This window comes from Pipistrellus hanaki (assembly GCF_964339955.1).
Source record: "Pipistrellus hanaki genome assembly, chromosome: 1".
NCBI classification, from domain to species: Eukaryota; Metazoa; Chordata; class Mammalia; order Chiroptera; family Vespertilionidae; genus Pipistrellus; species Pipistrellus hanaki.
In genome coordinates this window covers 139,853,383-139,865,266 of record NC_140503.1, presented here as the reverse complement: position 1 = coordinate 139,865,266, position 11,884 = coordinate 139,853,383, and positions in this window count along the sequence as shown.

Here is an 11,884-nt window from a genome sequence, read left to right as displayed (position 1 = left end):
ACACTTCCCTCTTTCTCCTTCTCATCTGAGAGGAGGACATGTCCTTACTTCTTTCTAAGATTGCACCTCTGCTTACTTTCTTATATTTACTTGCTCAATTTCTTGATCTCTTATTATCTTCCAGGTTCCATGAGAACAGACTGTAACTGTCTTCTTTTTTTCACTCCAAAATTTTTATTGATTTCAGAGAAAAAGGGAGAGGAAGAGAGAGATAGAAACATCAATGATGAGAGAGAATCATCGATCATCTGCCTCCTGCATGCTCCCTAATGGGGATTGAGCCTGCAACCTGGGCATGTGCCCTTGACCAGAATTGAACCCAAATTGGCCTTCAGTCTGTAGGCCGATGCTCTATCCACAGCCATACCAGCTAGAGCTATAACTGTTTTCTTGATCCCCACTTCTTCAGGGTTGAGTATAGAACATTCAGTAAATGTCTGTAAACTGAAGCCATGAGAGATCTCTTCTCCTGTTCCCAAGAATTTACTTCATTTCCTTTCTATTGTCAATCCTTCATTCTCTTCTCCCCACACTCCAACATGCTATTTTGGTGTCTTTATGCTCCCTCTCCCCGATGGCTACATCTCCTTAGACTACAGACGTGCTGATATGTTTTTAAAAAAATTAAAACCCAAATCTCCCAGTTTATCCAAATGCAACTTGTTTATCTGTTAATCTGTCATATTTCTATGCTGAGCTATTCTGTATTTAAATCAGTTGTATTGGAATTAAGGCACCTGTTAGTGTCTGTTTCTTAAGAACACTGAATGAGATGATGTTGGAATGACAACATGTAATCAACTAGAAAATACAATTCACAGTAGCAACAAGACCTGTAAGGAATCCAAAATTAGCTAATCAAGAACACATGGAATCTAATGAACACTATAGAAACAGAAGCATGGATACATGGAAAAGACTAACAGCTGTCATAGGGGAAGGCAGTTAGGGGACTGGATGAAAGAAGATGAAGGGATTAAGCAAAAAGAAAAAGAAAATATATATGACACATAGACACACACAGACACCAATGTAGTGATAGCCTGAGGGAAATGGGGGTAGGAGTAGGTGGACCTGGGTAAAAAGTGTTAAAAGGGATGGGAAGAGAGTTGGCTTTGGGTAATGGGCACACAATGCAGTGTTTAGATGCTGTTTTGTTGAGTTGTACACTTGCAATTTATATGGTTTTGCAAACTAAGGTCATCCCAATAAATTCAGTAAAATTTGTAATTACTATATAAAAAAGGAAAACACAATTATGTGGAAAAATTTAAGACTGTAATAAAGAACATAAATAATGATCTTTATAAACAGACATTGCTTGCTTCTGATTGGGATAACTTAATATTGTGAAAAGGCCGCATATTCCCTAAATTAATCTATATATTTACATTAATCTACAAATAACATTCCAATCAAAATACCAGTTGTGCTTGCTATTCCATTCTGTTAGTTTTTTTGTTTTGTTTTGTTCTTGGGCCAATTTCTCATTATCTTATAAAACAAGCAAGAATCACGCCCCCCCCCCCCCCCCACCACACACACACACACTCATTATTTTTCTTACATTTGACTTATTTGTAAACAATGAGTCTTCTTGGTACATGGAAAATACACTTGGTATTTTGATTGGAATGTATATGCACATACTTAATTTACAATAAAAAAGACACCACAAGTTGAGGGGGAAAAGGGTGAAGTTTTTAGAAGTTGTTGGAAAATCTTGTTTACCATAGGCAAAAAAGTAAACTGGATTGCTTACTAACAAAATATTCAAAAGTAAACTCTAGGTGTGGAAGATAAATCTATATATGTAGTTAACAGATGAAAGCATAGGAGAATATCTGTGATCTAGAGATGAGAAATAATTATTTAAATAAAACTTCAAAGGAACAAAGTTTAAGGCAAATATTGATAAATTAGGTTACATCAAATTTGATGAATTTTGATGAAGGATACTATGAACAACACAAAATGCAAAATATTAAAGACATGAGAATGCCTGTAAGGGAATTTTAATATTTGAAAATGATTATGTTCCATACTGGATTTGGGGGATTGGAGATAGCAAATAACTTGATTCCTCAATGTTTGGTTATCTATATGCAAGTCATAAGCAAACTAATATTTGAGGAAAAACCTTTATTCTTTACCTATAAAATGGATTAAAAAAAAAAAACTAGTGAGAAGATTGTGGCAATAATCTAGGTATGCTCTACTGAGCACCTGAATTAGGTTGTGGCTGGGGGAGAAAATGGTAGAGCAAAGTTACCAGGCTTTGTACTTGGATGAATGTTTGAGGGAAGGCAATAAATAAATTCAAATTTAAAAGTTAGGAGGGATCCTATTTCTGGTAATACCATGATTAGGATCATTTGGCCTTATGTAGTAGGTGTCCAGAGGGGTCCAGTGACACAGTTTCCCTGGTCACTTGATCTGGGTGCTCCAGGAGTGTCTTCCGTGTGGGTAGTTTTTGCTTGATTACCATTGGCATGTCAGTGGGTGCGGTTGACCCTAAGGCTGACTAGGTATGAGGACTGGCCATGACCACAGTGTGTGAGCTGCTGTGTGAGAGCTGACTCCATGGAGTGGCATTTGTCCTAGTGGGGCTCTGGCCCCTGTTGTGACAATTCCTTGGGTGTGTCATTTGTGGTCGGAAGCAGACCACTGAGCGTACCTTTTGGAAGGGCTCTATTGCAGGCCAATGTCAGCTATTGCCTGTGCCAGGTTTGGGGCTACCTGGTAGGAGCATCAAAACTATTCACAGTTGGTTCATCAGTTTATAATGTTCTTTATTATCCATAAATGAGTGAGGTCATGTGGTGTTTCTCTTTCATTGATTGGCTTATTTCACTCAGCATGATGTTCTCCAATTCACAGTTGGTAGCTGCCTGTGTTGGGCCCAGAGGTGTGTGAGAGAGGACACGCTGGAACCCCAGGTCAGCGGGCAGCAGTGCTGGTCCTTGGGCTGCTCACCAATAGGCTCAGGGCACGCTGAGGCCAGCTGCCATCTGCTTAGGGCCTACAGGCATTGGAGAGTTTTAAAGGAAGTCTTTAGCGTGGGCCAAGGCTGGCTGCCTGTGAGGCACAGCTCCTGAAAGAGCCAAGGGTGGTGTGTGAGTTGGGTGAGACAGGGTTTCCGGGAGTCACCAGGGTGAGTAGTGTTCACCAGGTTAAAGCAGAACCAGAGACAGGTGGACCTGCATTACTGCCATTTGTCCACCAACCAGATCTGAAATATCATGGCTGTACACATAAGGAACTATCTGGTATTGAAATTGGGACTCAAAAGAACTGTTGGCCCAGAAAGGAACTCACTATAAACTGATTCATTTGCCTCTCAGCATAACCATTATGGCTTGTTGCAGTTTAGGTTTTTACAAGGGTATTTCTTGGATCACATGATCTCACACATCTAGAGGAAACATAAACAGACCCAGAGAAAGAGAATCAGCGATCAGACTCTCAAACCTCAGAGGGAAAGTAAGAATGAGGGTAAGGGGAAGAGATCAACCAAAAGACTTGTCTACATACATATGGGCCTAGCCAGTGGCCATGGACAACGGGGGTGGGGGGGGTGGGATGGGGGGAGAGAGCATACCTAGGGAGGGGTTTGGGATGGGAATGGGGGAATAAGGACAATTATGTGAGACCATAATCAATAAAAAATAAAAAATAAAAAAAATAAAGCAGAATCAGATTTGGTGCCTGCCTGTGCCTGTAGGCTGTGTGAGAGGACTCAACACAGGAAAAATGGCAGCTGTCCCCTATAGCCCTCCCCCAGAAGCCACAAAAGTTAGTTATCCCCCTATGTCTCTGGTGCTTTCTGACCCATTGTCCCTTTGCTGGAGTTTAGGGTGAGTTAGTGAGTATGTCTGTGAGTAGGCCCTTTAAGAGGACACCTTTCTAGCAGCCACCTTTTCATCTGGTGGGAATACATGCTGGTTTTCACAGCCAGCTTTTGTGGAGATTTCTTTCTTAGAACTGGAGTCCGGAGTTGGGCAGCCCCAGTGGAGGGCTGGACCCTCTCATTCCTCAGGAGGACCTCTGTAGTCATACACCTCCCAGTTCTCAACTGCCGCGCATTGGTGAGGGATTAGTTCGTTTTGAGTCTCTGAACTATCTTGCAGCTTCTTTTTTACATCCTTAGTTATAGGACTTTCACTCAGCTAGTCTTCAGATTGATTTTCCGTAGTTGTAAGTTTGATGTGGTCATGGGAGGGTGTGAGCAGTGTTCACCTTCTCCACTCACTGGAACCCCTCATCTCATACAATCTTCACAGCTCTCATGCTCCAGAAGATGGAGACAGACAAGTCCTCTGTGCCCTACCATTTCTGGCACCATGGGATGACATCTGGAGACAGCTTCTTTACCATAGGGTGCATTCAAATTAATAAGTTTTTATTGAATGCACCCTATAGTTTAGGCACTTTGATTTATTTATTTTTAGATTAAGGCTTATAGCAATATAATAAAAAAGTCCTGACCTTATAAGTATTAAAAATGTTAGGATTAAAACCTATACATATATATGATAATGCATATCTACTGCTGACATTTATGCAATGTTTAAAGTGTTTCAGAGTACAGTACTCAAACCATAGTTCTTAGAATATACATTATAAAAATCCTTTTCAGAGTCAGACTTCAATTTTCAGCAACACAGTATTTATTCACTCTTCAGTTGTCCCACTGAAATCAAAAGACAGATTAAGAACAGGCAGGATATGGCTTTGGAGCAAAGTAGATGGAGGGTGGGTCTCTGAATGACATCCAGGACCTTTTTAGGGTCACTTTTCTCATGAAACCATGTCAATACCTATAATAAAAAACAATCGAAATGATAAATGAATGAAGAGGGTGAGTCATGATTACCAAGAATAAAAATGCTGAGTTGTTGATGAGGTACGGAAATAATTAGTAACACATTTAATATTTCCGACACGTCCTAACCACTTTCAGCTGGTTCTTTGTTGTGAATTATGGGGAAGTTGATAATTAGTACCCATTCCATATAAATAAGGTCCATAGTGTTTTTTTTTTGTTGGTCTGATCCTCTCTCCTTTTCTTTTGTTTTTGAAAGATAAAGAGAAGAAGATGAGAAAGCAAGGAGTACAAAGCTAGACCCTTTCCCATTACAGAAAAAAAAAATTAGCGATGTAAATTTATATATAATGCAGACTAACACTTCTTGTTTAAAAAGGATGAAATTGGTTAAACTTCTTAGGCTCACAGCTTTTCCTCTTTTGTCAAAAAACAACAAAACAAAAAAAAAACAACAACAACAAGATAGACAAACTCAAAGGTGGAGAAATGATCTAGAGGAGTCTAGAGGATTTACTAGTTTGATTTCAAAGTGGAAAATTATATAATACCAAGGAACACTGTCACAAAATCTCCTAGAACAGAAATAGTTCATTTCTAACCAAAAAACTACTTCACACATATATTGTATTGATTATGTTTCAGATCCTAGGTTCTAAATATGATTCAATAAATATATAAACAATAAGAGTTAAAATGAAAAACCTGCAACCAATAATTTGTCATAGTTTGTTTGCATCATTTAGATGAGTGTGGACCAGAAATATCATTTCCACTAATTGGGACAATGTCTTAATAAACTGAGAGGAAATGGACAGATATAGTAATTTAGGCCTTTAAAATTTATTTTTAAAGTTTCCTTTTTCTTAGTCTATTGGAAAATAAAATGTTGGTTTCTACTTAGTGAATATATTGAATAGTATTGGATATTCTTTATTGCTTGAGAGGTGGAAAAAAGGCCTCTTGGAAAGAAACACCTTTCCTAGTTTCACTTAAGCTTATTCTCTGTTGGCTGTTGCCTGTACTTCTCTGCATTCTTGAGCCACTTGGGCTATTCAAGCTCAATAAACCAGAGCCATCATTTCCAGTTAATGGGCATCTTCTGCAGAAGTGTAGTTGACAATGGGCTTTTGCATGCAAAATCAGAGGATTAGCTGATGTTCATTTTACAGATAAAGTCAGCATCATGTGAGAATTCTGATAGGTTCTTAAATCTCATTGCTAATATTTACTGACCCAATCTTATATAAGAAGATACTATCTCTAAGTTGACCCACTTACTTCCGGGTTTGTCACTTAGGCCTCTGTAGTGGATATTTGTTGATTTTGGCATCCCCCACTTCTAGTAACACCTTTTGATGTTTATTTAGTGATCAGTTTCTCTTCCATTGTTCCTCTACTCAGCAGGAAGTTTCTCCTGCACTGATTCTAGATGGGTGGTTTGTGAGTTCAGCCTCGAGTTAGAGCTACCTCGTTCCCTGGTTAATAGGATCAGCATGAGCACAGGACCCAATCTGAGACAGGAAGACACAAAGATGATTATTGGAAAGTTTCTTCCTACTGGACTTAAATCTGAGAGGCTGAAGCCAATAAGATAATGGCTGATCTGAATAATATTTTTAAAATGTAGGAAAATTTTATCTTTTAAAAAAATATATTTTGCTTGCTCTATCCACTGAGAAAACCCAGGTAGGGTGGAAAATTTTACCTTGATGACATTGCTTGAATCCCGAATTCAGACACACCCTCCAGTCTTGTCCCTAGACTTTTCAGTTATGGGAATGACTAACTTTCTTGGTTTGTTTGTTTAAGCCAAATTGGGTTAGGCTTTCTGTCCCTTGCAACGGAGTTTTAATTGATACAGGTTTTTATCATGAATTTCTAACTTCTAGGAAAACTTGAATGAATCTCATTGGATATTGGACTTGCCTAAGCATAGACCCAGAGCTTTCATCTATCCCAAGTGGGTGGCACCCACAGAGTCATGGTCTGAATTTTTCCTCTGTACTCAGATACTTTATTTACATGAAACATTTCCTACACAAAGAAAAGTTTTACAACGGTGTGATGCTTTAAGTTGTATGTCCCTTCCACAAAATCACATGTTGAAGTCCTAACTCCCAGCACCTCAATGTGACTTTACAAGGAGAGAGGGTCTTTGTATGTGTAATCCAGTTAAAATGAGGTTCTTAGGGTGATCCTAACCCAATCTGAGTGGTATTGTTCTAAAAAGGGGAACTTTGGAGACAGACACACAAACAGGACAAAAGGCCATGGGAAGAGGCACGGAGAGAAGCTGGCCATCTACAAGCCAAGGCTGGGAACAGGACCTTTCCTCACAGCTCTCAGAGGGAAGCGATCCTGCTGACACCTTGGTCTCAGGCTTCCAGCCTCCAGAACTGTGAAACTATACATTTCTGCTGTTTCAGCCACCAGTTGTGGCACCATGTTACAGCAGTCCTGGGAAATACCGTGTTTCCCCGAAAATAAGACATCCTCTGAAAATAAGACCTACTTACAGGTTTCCTTCTGAGTGAAATATAAGGCACCCCCCCAAAATACGCCCCCCCCCCCAGGCTAAACATGAGAGATTTGGTCCACTGATTCTGAAAGAAATGGAGTCACAAGAAATTCACCAGGAAATTCAGGAATTAGATTGTTATGATGATGTTCCAGAAGATGATGACATGATTGTCATTGAATAAATGAGTAAATTCTTGATACTGTAGGATTCACAGTTTGTCTGGTTTTTGTTGACAACTACCGTACTACCGTACCGTATACAGGTAATAAATTTCCTTTATTTTCATTTAACAATAAATGTGTACCGTATTCGTCTTCATGGAAAAATAAGACATCCCCTGAAAATAAGACCTAGCGCATCTTTGGGAGCGAAAATTAATATAAGACACTGTCTTATTTTCGGGGAAACAGGGTATGATGGGGGGAACGGGCTTTCATTTTGAAACCAGGGGGAAAAATAAAAAGTACACTTTTATTTTCTTAATTTAACATAACTTTTGACCATAAATTGTTGCTATTTTCAGAGCTAGAAATGGATTAAAAACTTGGGATAATCAAGGATATGCAAATATATTTCACCTTCAGGGAAGGTTGTTCTTGGCAAGAATGAAGGTTGTTTTTAGCATATGTGGCAATATTATAAATTAATGTGACCTGACATGGCATTTCATGCTTTCTCAAAAATATTTAGAACATATCTTTTGAAAATCCTCCAATAAAACAATCCAAAAACCTTCAGGACAATATTCGTGTTTCCACATTATCAGTGCTGTCTTCCTTTATAATTTGTCATGAATAATCAGTGAAAATTAATAAAAATTTTCATTAATCTCAGTTGTCCTAAGCCACTTAATTTCTCCTATGGAACTATAGAAAAAAATATTAAAACTCAAGTGAAATTCCTACAAAAGCCAAACCTCTTTAATATTAAATTCTGGAAAAAAATAAAAAAAGATTAAATTATGGATTTATAACCAAAAATTTGAAGTCAGGGATTGACTAATTAGATGAAAGAGAACAGAATTTTTTCGAAGGGTCTTTCACATATATGTTTATCTCACACACATGCACAGACACCCCCCCACATGCACAGAGCATTATAGACAGTCTGTTTTAAAATGAGCAAATCTGAAAGGTCAAAATCCAGAGAAGTATTTTATCACAGATTATGTATCTTATCTTCAAAAGAAGTGAGCACATTTTTAACTAGCCTGGTCCATGGAAACAATGTACAAATATAAACATTTCTCCCCCTCCAAGTTATTAAATACAATGATTTAATCAATTATGTGTTGTTTTCTTAAAATGTATTTTACAGTTTTATCTTGGTGTTGAAGGGGGAAGCAAACAGAGAGGTTACATTTGTCCCAGTTCATGACAGATAGAGATTAAAAAAAAAATCCTATTGTCCTTTTGCCCTCCCTCTTCAAATAGCAAAATCCCACCCATAAGCAAAAATTGATTTTTAAAAAATATACCAAGTTATTGTTTGCCCTTTCTATCTGAACTGCAGGGTATCGGCATAGTCTCAATTTATTCCACATGCAACTTGTAAGACTATTTCATCTAAAATCTTTGTGTAAATTCTTAGGAGAAAGAAATGAGGCCAATCAGCAATGAAATACTCTTCATTTTAGCATTTGCAAATTTCGCGAGGAAAGTTTTCAGCATGATGTGATTAGTTTTCTCCATCATCTATTCTATTTCATGGTATGAGGTTTGTTATTTTCAAACATTGTGCTGTATTTTCAAAGATCCATCTTTGAATGAGGCTGAATGGGGAAGGCAGAATTGTTTGGTTGAAAAGAATAAACATAGCATTAAAATTTTTTAAAATTTTATTTTTGACACATTGTTTTGCACCTTATTCCTTGCATAATCTTGGCCTAATCATTTAGTATTTTCAACTTGTCTTTTTAAAAAGAAAAAAAAACAAAACCCACACACAATGTCCTCCCCACCTCTCATACTTTTGTTTTACCCAGGAGGCTATATGATTTCATAAAGCATATAGGTAAACACACACACACACACACAATGACAAGACAACATTTAAGGACACATATGCTTTCACTAGAAGCTTCTGAGTCTCACTGAAAGAAAGTTTCTACATGAAATACTAGATACACATCACAGTTTTTTCTATCTGGAATCCTATTTCTGTTTGGTATACTGTGTGTGTACGTGTGTGTGTGTATGGGTGTGTGTGTATGGGTGTGTGTGTGGTGGATGTATGTGCCCAGAGTGAACTTGGGGGTTACAGAAGCAGACAGCAAAAAGTCAAGCAAATTGCCCGTATTTTTTCTTTCTGTATTCTTATAATCTAATTTTCTCAAAGACACTATATTACTTTTTAGTTTTATTGATCTCGATTCTTTCTCCAATCACCTTTTTCCAATTAATCAAAGTATTTAAATTCTGATTCTGTTGTGCTCCTTCACTTCAGTTTTGAAATTTTTACCGCCAGAAAGGATATTTTCTCTTATCCAGATGCAAACTTAAATAAGCTCTCTATCTCTCTGGGTCACTGATGGCAAATGTTAAACAAATTTACGTTTGGGATTTTCTCTTCATTTCCCACCCAGTTGACACTGAGCCCATGATAACCACTCATTAACTGTTCAGCTGGATCTTTTGTGTGACCCGGACACTATTTTCAGTGCGCTGATGACTCTATCACACGGGACTAAATCACAAGGCTATCCTTAGCTTTCTCTCAGGGTTCCACAAGTTTCATCCTTTGAAAAATGTGGAAAAGTTTTTACTGTAGATGTTAAATACTATTTGCATCGAGCACAAGGCTCTGTGAAATGAGACTTGAAGACCCTGTAGAAATAAAACTCATAGGCACATTTTCTTTTTCTGGTCAATTTGGACTCATTCTGTAGCAGTATCCAGGTAGAAGATTGTTCTCTAGTTAAGAGTTTCTTCTCAAGCTCTCAGATGCATATAGATTCAATTTTTGGTCATTTAAAATTATTTATATTTATTAAAATGTGACTGGTAATTACTAAACTGATTAAAGTGAAGACTTACCTTCTGGCCCAGCCGAGTGACAACTTTCATTAGAAAATACAAAGCCATCTGGCATGGCTCAGGAGTTGAGTACAGACTGTGAATGACGAGGTCATGGTTTGATTCCTGGTCAGGGCACATGCATGGGTTGCCAGTTCAATCCCCAGTGAAGGGTGTGCAGGAGGCAGCTGATCAATGATTCTCTCTCATCATTGGTGTTTTTATCTCTCTCCTTCTCCTTTCCTCTCTGAAATCAATCCAAATATATTTTTAAGAAAAGAAAATATGAAGATACCAGGGTATGTGAGTCCTGTGGTCAGTTACTTCCCCAAACTAGTTACACATTCTAGGGTAAGATCCTTTACCTTAACCTCAGTGTCATCACCTGAAAAATAAACATAACACCTATTTTACCTAATGTGAGTGAGTTTAAAACACTGAAACATTTAATTGTATAAATGTGAGATATTTGACAATAATAATAAATTAAAGAACATATTTTACAAAAATAAGGATTTCTAGGTTCTTATAATTATGATTTCTACTTTGTAGCTGAGACCATGGTTATAAATATAAATGTGACTATGTGTGTGATATATTGCCAGTAAGTTAATATTTTTAAATTGATCTGAATTGGATCTGGATAAATGAAAGCAATTATTTTGATAAGTCAAGATAAAAACTATTTCCCTCTAAATTCTCCAAATTTAATTTGTGCATTAAATTGTCTTGGAGGATTAAAGAACTGATACTTTGATTTTACACATGAAGAAATACAACAATAAAATCAAATTGTACTTCTGTTAAGAATATGTGACATAAAATGCTTTTGTATTATTAAATCATGCTCTGAAAAAAATTTAAACTTATGTTATTATTTTTTTGGTCAAATTAACATGTGTATTTAGCCATATCTAGAGAAACACATCTTCTTTGAATACTGGTAGTGTTTTCCTATATGCTCATGTATATGCACATCATTGGAAGTCAGTAATCTTATAAATGACATAATGTTACAGAGTATTAAAATTGTTTACCTTATATTTTACAGAATAATTCATAACTAATTTTCACAAATCAAAACAATGAACAAACAAAGCAAAATATGTAATAATATGAAGCTCTACAATACTGCATTCCAAGGGTCTGGCAGCAAACATATTACTCAAGGTACTCCTTGGAATTTTTCTGTGGGACATTCATAATTTATTGTTATATATGGCAGAACAGTAATGAGATAGACAAGCCTGCTCTTCCAGGTCCTTGAAATTTATTTCTCATCTCATCCTAGTAGCATTGTATATGAATGTGCTTACAATAATTATAATATCAAATAATCTGAAGCATTTTTAAAGATATAATGATTTCCTGAGCATCCAAAGTATATTCTGATTGTCTACAATATAATTTAAAAAAAATATATATATTTTTTATTGATTTTTCACAGAGAGGAAGAGAGAGGGATAGAGAGTTAGAAACATCGATGAGAGAGAATCATTGATCAGCTGCCTCTTGCACACC